Source organism: Nipponia nippon, unplaced genomic scaffold (genome assembly GCF_047370975.1).
Source record: "Nipponia nippon isolate SJK-2023a ecotype South Korea unplaced genomic scaffold, ASM4737097v1 scaffold_5, whole genome shotgun sequence".
NCBI lineage: Eukaryota > Metazoa > Chordata > Aves > Pelecaniformes > Threskiornithidae > Nipponia > Nipponia nippon.
The window spans coordinates 59765479-59779023 of record NW_028262369.1 but is presented as its reverse complement, the minus strand read 5'-3'; the positions used below and the strand labels follow the sequence as shown (position 1 = coordinate 59779023).

General features: G+C 46.1%; 1 long non-coding RNA gene across 1 annotated transcript in view; it reads right to left on the bottom strand.

Annotated features, from left to right (window-relative positions):
• Positions 1-13545, bottom strand: part of LOC148052278 (uncharacterized) — a 94500-nt gene that overhangs the window by 38688 nt on the left and 42267 nt on the right. The window contains exons 5-6 of the long non-coding RNA XR_015699175.1: positions 11201-11356; positions 9323-9378 (exon numbers count right to left, since the gene is read on the bottom strand). This is a non-coding gene — a long non-coding RNA (uncharacterized LOC148052278). The remainder of the gene's footprint in view (positions 1-9322; positions 9379-11200; positions 11357-13545) is intronic.

Below are 13545 nucleotides of genomic sequence, written 5' to 3'. Positions count from 1 at the left end.
AAATTATTTTGCTTGTCTCACAAATCCCCCTTCCCCTTTTTCTGGTGGGGAGATGGAAAATTATATGGGAGATGGAAGGAAAATAAGGGAAAAAATGTTATTTAGAACAATACTTTTTCTGCATGAAAAACTGAAAAAAAACTCCAACTTAATCAAAAACAGCTGAATTGCCATGCCTCTCCTGGGGTCACCTCGTCCTTCTAAGCTTCTTGCCCTGTGGCGATCCAGATATTTGCACGCCTGCTCACGCTGCAGCCTTTGGCCTTTCCTGCAGTACAATGGTTTAAACCAAAAAGGCAGAGGTTGCGGATGGAGGAAGGGGAGTGAATTGGATCCCTCTAAAGATAAGTACTGCCTTGTGGAACCTCAGATGGCTGTAAGCCTCTCACAGCTCATTGCTCCAGAGCAAACGAGCTGGTGGTCTCCATCCAACGATGGGCAAACATCCAACTTGCAGACCCCCTGTCCCAAAACGACAGCAGCTGTTGAACGTCCTAGCACTGTCTGCTGGACAGGGAGATCACCCAGAGATGGGACACATGCACAAGCCCTCTCCATCCATGAAGAAGGGCAGAGGAGGCCATTGCTGTTCTGGTGGTGCACAGTAGCCCACAGCATGCTGAAGATGGTGCCCTGGATGCATGCCAGCCATTCCCTTAACAAACTGCTGTTTTTCTTTAAAGGGTAACAGAGCTTCCCAAGAGAAGCTCATGGGAAAGAAATTAAGGACCAAGTCTAAGACCAGGCAGGATCTAATCAGCCCAGCTTAAATTCTGATGTCACATCCAACTAGCCTTCATCCCAAGATGGGATGTGCAACTCAATCAAGTAGAGCTCCAGCACATCAGTGGGGTGGGCTGTCCCACTTTAGACAAGGCAACACCCCCAAGATCACACCACCAACAGATGGGCTAGTGCTGCCTACAGCTCTTGGGCCAAGCCGGTGATAGCTGCTGCATCCGTCCACGAGACACCACCAAACAACCGGAGTGATTTTTCCAACCTGTCCCAATCTATTTCTCAGTGTATGGGGATTTCCGTAACTTTTCACGCATATGAAGATTTTATTTTTCCCTTCTTTTTCAATTACATGTTTCATTAACTGCCGGCATCTCCCGATTCATTGCTGACTAGCTGAGATTTCCAGACTGAAGAAATGAAGAGGGAAATAAAGCAATGATCTATTACCATTTACAGCTGCCATGGGATGATGCAAAACTTAATCAGTTGTTTGTAAGATGCTTTCAGTAGCAGGGAAAAAAATGGAAAAAATAGCAATCCCTTGCTGAGATAATTTACACCCCATCTCCCTCTCAATTCTCTTTTAAAGAAATGCCTAGGGAAGTGGAAGTCCTCAAAGTGTGTCCCACGGATGACAGCTCTAGGCTCTCTGCTAGAGAAGGCTCCCAAACTCCTTCCAGCAATGCCATTGCTTGCTGACCCTTCCCACTGGTCACCAGACCATGGGGTCACTTTTCATCTGGCCACACACAACCCCACTGCAGGCAAAAGAGCCACCCTTGGGGACCAGAGGGCCAGGAGATCTCCCTCTGGCTTTGCCCAGCAGTGAAGGATGAGCCATGGTGGGCTCTCAGCAAGATATGGTGTTATTTGCATCGGAGATCATGCTCTGAAGTCAACCCCTTCGGCCTTCCCTTAGTTTGCCTCAGGTTCAGAAGTCCTCTTTGGTCAGCTCTACCCATGACAGATGGGTTTAGTCAGCACTCCTCAGATGGGCTTTTTGAGGACAAAGCTGTCAGCCCCATTTCTGACAAGACCAGTCCAGTAAGATTTGTTGACCTGATGCAATCCTGCCAGGACTGACAGCTCCACATAGCTCTTCTCAAAGAGAGGGACAGCAGTTAGATACAGACCTCTGAACAAGACAGCCCCTCTGCTGAACCATGCAAGGAGCAGCTTCAGCTCACCATCAGCCATCACCGCTGTCCCAGCAGCGTTAGAGGAATTTGGCTGGTCCCACATTTGCACGTTCCTCCCTGATAGTACCTCTCCACTCCCCAACTCAGCCCACATTAATTGCGTACGACGTCTTAAAGACCACCCAGCTTGAACTGCAGAGCATTTAGTGATGGATAAAAATAACAATTGCATTGAGCAAGGCTATGTTCCTTGCCAAAAAGATTAGCAGTGGGAAAATTCCTCCTGTAGGGAGCTTTGCAGCCAAGGACAGGCCCATAGGGTTCATGACCGACAGCATGCCCCACGTATGTTTAAGAGCTATGGGTAAAATGTGGGAAGAAATTCGAGTCTGGCAACTTCCCTTAAATCTTGCTTTTGTTCTCATTCCTAAAGGAAGAGTGTGGTCAGGTCAGTGATCCCAGCAGGACAGTAGGCAACTGGCACCGAGGTTCATTTATCAAAGACGTTCTAGGGGGAAGCTGGTGACAGTACAGGAAGGCTCTACCAACTGGAGCATCATCTTTCCCTCCAGTCCATTTGTTGTTAAAAATAAAGCAAACCAAACCAAACCATGAGGATATAAGAGAAGGAGGAAGAATCACCTCATTTGTTTGTCAAACAGATTTCCACTGAGCATCTCTGAGGATGGGTCCATAGGTAGCCACCCCAATGTGCCAGCAAAAAGTGCACTGTATAATGAAGAGCCATGAAAAGGCAGGAGCCAAACTGGATTACAGAGAAAAATATTCCCTGGAGGTGAAAAAGAAATACCGACCCTCCCTTCAGATATTTTTTATCTTTGCAGAAATGCAAAGAAAGGAAAAATAGCCCTGAGACTTTCGCTAGATACAAGTGAATTAACCTGTCACTGTGCTGATAGATACTGCTGTGGTACCCAGAAAGATTATCATGATCGTGTCCATTGTCTAAAAAGGTTAATTAGAGACCTAATACTTTTGCTAACTTTGAATGTTTGGAAGTCTATTAACAATGCTTCTCTTCCTCAGATCTCTCAAATTCAAGGACTGTTGAGTCCAGCCTGTTTAGAGAAGGTATTTGAAAGAGTCAGTTGTTCTGATATTTGTAACTTTAATGATCCTGTCAGAAGAATTTGGCGTGGGCACAAAGAAGCTTGTCCTCTACGCATCCAATTGTCGGCTGTTAAAAAATTCCCTGTGGAGCTTAAGTGATATGTCCATTTTCCAACCCTTTCCAACACCTGCCCTCAAAATAATTCAGGAAAGTCTATTATAAGGCCTTACACCTGTTTTGGCTGGAAAGAGCACTTCAGCACTGGACCACAGAGGACTTCACACTTTATGCAAAAAATTGGATTTGTTTGGCTGCCTTTCATACTTTAATCAGAGGTTACTTGGCTAATTTTACAGTGTAGTGTGGGCATCATCTTTATGTTACATAAAAAAAGACATGTCACATCAGAAACATGGCAAAGTCTTGCAGAACCATTAGCCTAAGATGCAAAAGCCCATGCGTGCATGAACCACTCATTTTTTGTTTGTTTTCTCCTTTTTGTAGATAAGAGTTCCCTTTCCCCATCTTCAGCCAGTTTCTAATCGCTGCCAGGAAGAAGCCTTGACACCTTGTGAAGGAACAGTAAAACACTGGGACAGGAGAGCAGGCAAAAGTAATATTTAATCATTAAAATAATTTATTTCTCTGAACCTCAGACTATTAGGAACCTGCAAAAAATTCTTCTGAATAAGTTAAGAATTGCATGGTATGACAACTGTGTCTAGATAACCATAACAGAAAAAGGCTTCTAAACAGCTTCCAAATTAAGTTCCTCTACCACCAAGCCTTCTCCTGAGCGCCCCAGGGCCCAGTTTTCCTGCTTTTGATTGATTTTACTTAATCACAGAGCTTGATAGACCCTAGCAAGCATCCCAAATTAACGGGGCTGCTGCATCATGCTTGACCTCTTTTGGATTCCACGCATGGGACTCAGTGATGGTGCCACCCAGCCAGATGCATTCAGCACCTTTTGAAAAGAAATGTGTCTTTTCTTTTATTGGACACCCTGGCAAGGGAGCCCACGTGGAATGTAAACTGTGTGTGCAGAGATATATATTTTCTCTCAGTGTTTATAAACACATAGAGCCCAGTTCTTCCCCCACCAGGGTTATATGAGCCCAGAATTTATCAATGTTGGAGAACATGCTCCTGATTTATACTGAAGTGAGCAAGCAAATTGTTTGCAGAAGGAAAAAAAATAGATTAGGCAAGCAATTGCCGCTTTGCATATAGATTTGAATACACATGCAACACAATATTTAGATTACTTGCAATAAACAAACTTGCCTCGATACCTACAAGAGCAAACCTCAGATCCAGAGGGGAAGTCAGGGAAAAACACCCTTGTCTTCCCCAGCTGGAAGGGAGACTGCTCAGATGTGAAAAATGCCCTTGGCAACACCTTGATTTGGCATCTGCTTTGACTTCTCTGAGCCAGCCCTCAAAAAAAAGAGCAGGGTCAGGGTGTCAAGAACCATATGCCCACAGACCTACAGAGGTTTTGCTGGCTTCTCACCAGCTTGTTCTTGCTCATCTGTAGCTCCAAGCTCCCTTTCCTTGTGGTTTCTCCTGCCTTGCTCCTTGGTCTTGCTCTGCTCCATCCCATGTTTACTGCCCAAAGGCTGGTCCTGAGAGCCGCTAAAGGCAGATTGCTAGGCTGGGTCTATCTTCTCCCACCCAACTGCTGGCCCAGCCTTTGGTACCGGCAAAACCACCCTGCAATTCTAATGGAAGCAGGCAGATGGTTTCTGTTTGTGGGCTAAAAAGCACAAAAATCAAACTACATTAATTTGATAGCTGGTGAGCATATGGATGAGGTAATAAGGATGGCTAGCATCAAGTGTCCTTACAAGACATTAGAAAAGCCACTAATATTTTGACATCAAAAAATTTATGATACTTGCAAGGCTGAGCTCTGATAATGATGCATTTTCTGGCCCCAGTACTGCTGTTATTGTTTATAACATGAATGTACTGGTAACAGAATAAAGCATTCTATATATACACACATATGTTTACACCCACACATACTTATAGATGTACACACACACACATATAGGAGGGGATAGATAAATATCTGTAGTTCACAAATGAGCAGTTTTAGGAAACTGCAGGACACAAGGGAAGATTTTGTTTAGAGAACAGTTTCCCCCTTTCTCCCTCCAAGACAAGATCTCTAACATCTGCCGCCCATCGTCTTCCAGCCAAGCCAAAGGGGTCATGAGCGCAAAACAGGCGCCGCAAAGAAAGGTCGCGCTTTGGTAGGGTATTCACTTGATTTTGGATGGATGAGTAGCACTAACTGTGCTCATCCCCTGCAGCTCCTGCCTGCTGGGGATGCAAAGCTCTGGCAGGGTGCTGCTCCTTTGCCACATTGATTTAAAGGGTTGAGGATACCTCTCACAGCCAAAACTGGCCAGAGGTAAGCTTAATCACCAACACTGGATCTCTCTCCTTCCATCCTCACCATTTCATGACTGTATCTGAATGTGGGTGGAGATGACTCACTCCTTTAATCTGTTTTTTTTAATACTCTTATGGAGGGAATCTGGGATCAACAAGCTTAATAAAGCTTAACATGTTTAGAAAAGTAGAGGAGGGCAGAAAAAGCACAGATAAATATACATACATATATACACACACACAAATGAAATCCCAGAATAGGGAGGAAGGAAAAGCTGTACTACAGCAAAGGAGCTCTGTTAGCACAAGACACAAGTACACATGTTGCCAGGAGCAGGGGAAGACTGAAACATGCAGCTTCCAAGTGTTAGTGCAACTGCATGCCAGGACAGCATCCCTCCAGGAGCAGACAGAAAAACCAGCTGCTTTAATAGCAGAACTGGACCAAATTGGTTCCTGAAAGGGTTCTTGGGGGGAGAAAATGTAAAGAGTCTCCATGGCCCAGGGACTCACCTTGAGCTCTGGCTCAGGCCCAGAGAAGCTCCCCAGTGAAGCACCACGTTGGAGCATCCACCACCTCTACGCTTAAGGTACCTCTCCCAGAGCAGCGTGGATGCAAGGCTCCCCCACCTTACTCGCGTCAGGGTCCCTGGCCCGTTCATTTATTATTTTCAAGGCAGCATTTGAAAAGCACTCAGTGGGCAGCACCCAGCAGAGCCTTTTAATGTTTGCAGGACCTTAATGCTGGAAGACTTTGGGTGGCTCCTTATGAACTGACTGCTTAAGACTAGCTATGTGGATGCATCCACCAGCTATGGTGAACTGCTATGAAGCAGTTCAGCATGGGGGGTTGTAGGCAGTAGCACCACCAACCCCAGCTAAGCCTTTCCGCCTGCAAATAGTACTGCCAACACATCCCTCACTGGACACGTGCATAGGTGCAGGCGATTCACCCAGGGCAGCAGCGATCTGGAATATTGAGATATCTGATGGCTTCTGGTGCTGCATGACAGGAAAAGTGGATGGCCATCAGCCAGAGGGAGAGGGCCACCACCAGAAGCAGAGTTTACATTAGCAAAGGCAGGTACACATTGCACCCCAAGAAGTGGAAAGCTATCACAGCTTGACTCCAAGCCCAACCACTCCTTCGGGAGATCAGACCCTCACAGCAGCAGGAAAGAGATTGATATCAAACATCTTCCCCTGCTCTGGGATATTTCTTTGTGAAGGTGGTGCCAAGCCACATGGAAGCACACCCTTCCTTCACATCAAGCCATGCAGGACAGCCTCCAGCGCAGCTGCTCAGAAATCCCTGTTGGGACTGAGCGGCAATCCAAACTATAAATCATACATGCTTAGCAAATTCCTATCATAAATGTCTGGCAGCTTAACTTATACTGGGCTTCTGCAGAATGAGAAATGTGTGCCATTTTTCCTAGGAATAAAATGAGGCCTCTTTCTTTCTTCCATTATCCCTTTGAGGGGAGTCTGAGCTTTCTCTTTCCATTCCAGGCAACCTGGAGGCATATGATGGGACAAAGAAGTGGGGATAAAAAAAAAAAAAACAACCAACCACACCACTATCTGTACTTATGATACTCCTTCTTTGCAGCCAACTCTCTTGGTCCTAGCCCAAGACCCATCTTCCTTTTAGCCCAAGAGAACCATCACAATGAAGTTGCATTGGGTGGCCTATTAAAAGTGCAGAGCAGAAGATGAGTTGAACAAACATGGTAGGTGCTGTCACAATCATTTTGCCTATAAGGCTTGTTGTTCTTTAGTGTTTTCTTATAGCTCTTCACAAGAGCCCAGAAAGGACAGATAAATTATCCCACTGTTGTGATGTGTTGGGATGTGCCATGAGTCCTTGGCATCAAATATATGCACCAGGGACAGGGTGGACGCTGCAGTCTGAGGGTTATTTTGCAGTATGTTTACTCTCATAAGCTAGCCAGACTAATGTGAATTATCAGGGGTGTAGGTCATTGCAGCAAGCTGTGCTCAAGAGCACTGCAAAGCACCCCCAGAGAGGTGGCAAGAGCAAACTTGCTCTGAAAGCCAGCTAGAAAGCTTCTGCAGGAGAAGTTTTACAACTTAAAAAGCATACAATCAAAATCCTTCCTGGGATAATATCCCTTTTGTTTAAGGGGGAAAGCAGTCCTGAAAAAGCAAAGTTTTTCTGTTGGAAAACTTGAATAGCCAAGCCCTGGGAGACTGTTGAACTCACTTTCCACAGCCATCAGGAGGAAGGTGAAGCTGAAATACTCCATCCAGGAAAGGCCCTCAGGAAACCAAAACACATTTGTTCATTGCCGATTTTCCTCCTCTTTCTTTATTGGGAGGAAAGGACCTTCTTGATGTAATTATCCACATGGGGAGGAAGGTCCTTTTTTCTACTCAGCTCCACCTGCCACCAGTTTACACACCCACACACAAAATCCTTTCGCTGCTGACACACAAGCTGCACCCATTCAGCCCCATTTCTGTGTCACACAAAGACCCCTTTCCTCCAGGTCCAGCCGCATGATAGAGACTGCAAGCCCAGCAAGGCAATCTTTCCACATTCAATTAGCATAACCCTCCTCATTCAAACCCTCTGACCATGCTGCAGCAACAGCAGAGAGAGAAAGAGTCAGAACAACACGATTAGCTCTCACATGCTCAAGAAAAGCCCTTGAGGGGGTCAGGAGCTGCAGAGCATTGAGGTACCCAGCCACCAGACACACCTATGCTTTGAGCACCAGATGCAAGATTTTGGGATATTTTTCCATGGGATGAGACAAACAGCACCACCCAAATCCATGGTAGTTAAAAATAAATAAATAAAATATCTTTCCAGACTAGCTCAAGGTGGAGCTGGAGTTGTTCGTCTCCCAGTTAAAGCAGGGGATGTGGGGGAAGAACCTGGCTTTTGTATGAAGCCGAGCACCACACGGGATGCTGCTGACACAAAACTCTTGTCTGCACATCGTAAATATCCCAAGGCTAAACATGCCTTTGGGGCAGATAGACGTCTCGTGCTCTAATCCCCAAAAACCAGGAACAGAAGAGCAGGCACCATGGGAGGGAGGGAGGAGAGCAAGGGAAAGGACCAGGAACTGCCACGAACCCAGAAGGATTCACCCCACCAAGGCGCCTATGCAGCAAATGGACTAGGACTCAGCCCAAGATCATTTGCTCAGTGACACCTGCTGTAAATTTGGGGCAGCCTTCTCAAAGGACACACACTGCAGGTCCTGCCATGGGTCCACTCCCTTTTGAAGCCAGTAGGACTTTTGCCAACGACACAAATAGCAGCAGATTCCAGAGACAGGCTTCTCATCCAGACACTCAGAGCTGTTTTAATTCACAAATCCAGCAGGGGGGAAAAAAAAAAAAAAAAAAAAAAAAAGACAATCATTTGGTGTTTTTGTTGGATCCCTTTTTCACCAGGTTAGTGAATTAAATCAGGGTCCAACAAGCACTGAAGCCAGCACCAGATAAACAAAAGGAGTACGGGACTAGACCAAGGATGATAAAAAAGGGAAACCTCCACTTTTTTTTAAGGCAGTGCATTGTTAGATTGCCTCCAGCTGCCTTCCCAAACCCTGGGAGCCAGGATGGCAAGAAACAGCCAGTTGCTACCCAAAACCACCAGCCAGTAAATACAAGGATTAAGAAAGAAGAGAGCAAAATACAACCTGCCCAAGAATCAGGCTCTGGGTTGGGCAGCCTAAGAGCTTGATAAAGCCAGCTAGAAGAGATAGCCCATGCAGATGCATTCACAAAAAAAAGTGGCTGTCTGGAACCATTGCATTTGGCCTCAAGATCCAAATTGCAGCCCAAAACTCTGCCTGTGGGAGGAAGAAAGCAGCCAGCGAAAAGCAGAAGGTGGAAGGCTCTTTTCATTTTTCAGGTTGACCCTCAGAAACAGAACACAGAAAACCCTAAAATGTTCCCCTCAAAACATCCCCAGGCACCTACTCACACATTACAGAGAGCTGATATCTGATGATCGTGATGGAGACGGTCTTGCACAGGCTCCTGGACCAGGGAGGGAACAAGAAATCCAACAGTTACATCTCTTCCAGGTTCTGGCACCCACATGCATGACAGCTAAGCATAAAATAAGTCTTTCCAAGGTGGGTGTAGACAAGACACTCTCTTACAGTGCTTCCCACAAACAAAAATTGCTAAGCTGTATTCAAAGCATGAGCCATGACATTTGGAGTGGGTGGAACAGGAGAGAGGCAAAATAAAAATGATTGAGAAATGGCAAAATAACTTCAAAAATAAAGTAGAAAAAGCATAAGAAAAATGTTCTCGATGCAGCTGGAGTAGGTTGTCTCTCCTCCCTGGCTCCCTCTGGTTTCACCAGGTGCACCCACTTATCACACACAGGGGCTGGTGAAGGACAGACTCACATCTGCCTGTCCTGCTGACTTTGTGATTTTCTAAATTCCCCTCTTGCCTTCTCCAGACCAAGCAAATCCAACATTTCCAGTCTCTAACTGCCTGCCTTCCACCATTTTACCTGTACCTACCTCCACCATGCTCCTCCTCAGATGCAGGGGCAAGAAATGCCCTCAGTGCTCAAGACATAGGAGCACCAAAGCTTTATTGTTTGGCAAATGGCACTCTGTCTTGCTCTCATCACCCTTCTCTGGGAGGCTAAAGATCTTAAAGCACCTGGCCCCAACACCTGGGGCCCTGTTGCATTTGCTACTACTGAGCACCTCTTGGACCAGCACTTCCTGACCTAGGTCTTGGATACTACCAGGACCCAATTAAAAAGGCATCTTTTCTTGTGGGTTTTAGGACTGTACAGATTTCTCTCATTTCTAAAAGATCCCCAGTTCCTAACACAGCAATATCCCTGTCCTCTATGCTGAGCTCAGGCTTCCCTTGCAAGCATACACAGAGCCTTCCTCCATGCAGGTGATCAGACATACCATGGGCTGTGCAACAAATAGGGTGACCCCTACTGTGTTGGGGTTTTCTGCCTGCCTCCTGAGCTGTGAATGTTTGCTTTCCATAGCTAATTAGCATAGCCTCCCCTCTAGTGAAGACTACTGCTGTCTTTCCCTTCTCTGTGCTTATTAATCTAACCAGGGAAAAAGCGAGGCATAGCCTACCTGAGACAGGCATAGCTGAGACAGCATAAACAGAGATAGGAAGCTGATGTCCTCAGTAGCCCCATAGTAATACAAACAGCCATAAAGTCCTCCTTCTCCTCCCTTACAACCCCCCTTACAGACTTACTGCTCCCTCAGCTCCTGCCCTATACCCTCTCCTGAGCCAGCTCCACCCCATCGTTAGGACGATGTCCCGTCTTCTGCAGCCCCATCACTCCCCTTGAAGGGGCAGCCCCATAGCAAGCACCCAGAGCTGCCCCAGCCCCTTGCAGCTAGTGGCTATGCCAGGCAAAACTGCAGGCAAAGTCCCTTCCCTTGGGGCAGCTCTACCAGCCACATGTGTTTTGGGTTAAGGTTGGGGTATGTTTCCAGTAAGTAATGCCCACACAGTCTCCCAAGTAGTACCACAATCTGAGATTAATTGCAACAAGAAATCATATGTTTTGTACTGCTGTTGGCAAGATTCAGTGCTTAATTTAGTTGCATGGCCCCTTGAAAACTCAGAGGAAGAGTATGACCATACCTCCCAGCCTTTCCTCAGGAGTCTTGAAATACCACATAAGAAAGAACATCATTGCTGCCATTTCAGCAACTGGGGAAACTTAGGCATGGGAGGTGACATGACTGTTCCTGCTCATCCAGCTGGCCCATGGCAGAGAATCCATCTCCCCAGAGTTATGGTCCAATCTGAGACCCACAAGACCAGACACGGGGTCATTTTCTGCAGTTACCTGTAGTGAACATCCCATGGGGGAGACCCACTCCAAGCGGACTGCCCCCAGTCAAGCCGTGAGGATTTCTCTTTGCCAGATGTTCCTGCGGGGAGGATTGGTCAGATTTTGCAATCTCTACAAAGCTCAGAGAGGCTCAAAACTTCTATTCCAGATCTAAGGGAAAAAAAATATACTTCAGTTAAGATTAAGAGGAAAAAAAAGAAGTACTTAGAGAGTTCTTTATCAGCATTTGGCATAGGGGATGTATCAGAACAATTTTGGCTCCCAACAGCAAAGTGCCTGTTGACAGCTAGGGGAACTGTGTGTTCAGCTAGCACCGGGACATATTTTTGGAGGGCAAAACTCTCTACTTTAGACCCCCATTGGACCCTTATTCCATCCGTCTGTGTCTTTGAGAGGAAGACGGTGAGATTTGCAAGCATGTGCCATCATCTGGACCAGGCTTGAAGATACCACTGCAGCCCAAATGGCAGCCACCTCATGCTTCCTTGACCTGGACATAATCTCTCTGCTGCATCCTTAGGAATTAGAGTTTTAATTCCCCAGGAGATGCCTCTTGCCTGGCTCCTGGTTGGTGCAGTTCAGTTTCCACCATAGCACAGTTACTTCCCTCCAGAGGGTCCTGAGGTCCATTTGCTGACATCAACCCCTGAATCGCATTCCCCTGGGTGCGAGCCAAGCACGACGAGTTAATAGATGGGATTTTCAGGGGAATCCCTGCGAAGGGGACTGGAACTGTCCCATGCAAGCCGGACAGCAGCAGGCATGGCTGCCCTCTGGTCTCCCAGCATCACTCTACACGGAGAGGTTTAATGCAGGCAATTCGCATTTCATCTGGGAGAAAGGTGAAAAGCTAAACATCTCCCCTGTTGGTAGAGATACATAGCCCTGGAATTCCTGTTTATAAAACTGCAATCAGTGTAAGCACAAATTAGGTAGAATCAGTCAAGAGTAGGAAATTGCTGTCAGAATTTCTTTTTTTTTTAACAAAAAAAAAAAAGCAATTTAAAACCGCTCTGGCTGCTGAGCTTTCATAAAAGCTTTTCAAGACTGCATTTCTATGTTGCATGTCACCATGGAAGACACCTGAGATGTAGTGAATTCACTCATGTTAATTTGAATTATGCCACAAAACAGATGTGTTCTTTGGTGCACAGAGAACCTTTTTTCTTCAATTTCAAAATGACTGCTGCCGCATCTGATCAGCTCTTATTATCCCACTGCATCGTCTGACATGACATAACAAGTCATGACACCCTCGTATATCATCAGGAGAGATGGTAGCAACTCCACTCGAGTTGGGAAGAGCACTTATAGCCCTGTTGTGTTGTAGGAGAAGGTTTGATGGGAAGCTGGGGCTACTGTATTGACAGGAGAAGGTATTTGGGAAAGGAGAGATACCCCTTCCTGCACCAATTAAGACCTCACAATCAGGCAGTGTGCAGGAATGAAGGTGGAATTAATTGGTGAATCGTATGGAATTTCACCCTCTGGGCTCAGCTCCCAACTTGTGGGAAAAGACAGAGATTTAATCAGAAGCTTTGAAAGCAGGAAGAAATCATTAGAAACACCCAACCTGGCCTCCTGCATTAGAGTGGGTTGTGCTTTTCACCCAGAAATTCCTCCATCAAATCCACCCGGGGCTGAGGAGGAATCTGCCACTGCATGACAGATATAAGCTTGAGACAAAGCTGAGAAAAAACACACAAGATCATTTGGACATCTATTCCAATGGTTAAAACTCTCTCATCTTTATAAAGCATTAATCTAATACCCATTTTATGATTTCAGCTTGCAGTCACTGTACCTGGCTGGGTTTTCTCTTGCTTGGTTGAGGACATGTCTACAGCCAAAGCTCGATGATGTGCAAGTGGCTCATCCAGGTGGCAGATTTGCAAGGCCACAAGTGCAGGACCATCCAGGGACATTTTCCAAGTGCCCTATGGAGCTAGAAGCAGCACCACTCCCTCCTACAATGTCCTCCTCTGAGATCTTTCCACCTCCAAGTGGCAGCTCAAGGACCTCAACACACCCCACTGCCACCAATCATGCTTTTCTGCTATCTTTCGCTGGATGCCCTTAGAGCCCAGTTTACAAACATTTTGTGCTTGGTGCTTTTGCCTTGTCTGATGGCCACATTTCCAACCTTCTCCATGCTTCCAGATAACCTAATCAACTGTAACATAAAATTTCTCCTTACCATTCTTGCCACACTGGGTAGAGATAACCATGACCACAGGCAAACATGACCTTCAGCGTGACCTAATATTGATTTAACCAGTTCTCCCCCATTAGAGCCTATAGAGCCTTCACATAAGCCCATATCTCTCCATTTCTGCTAT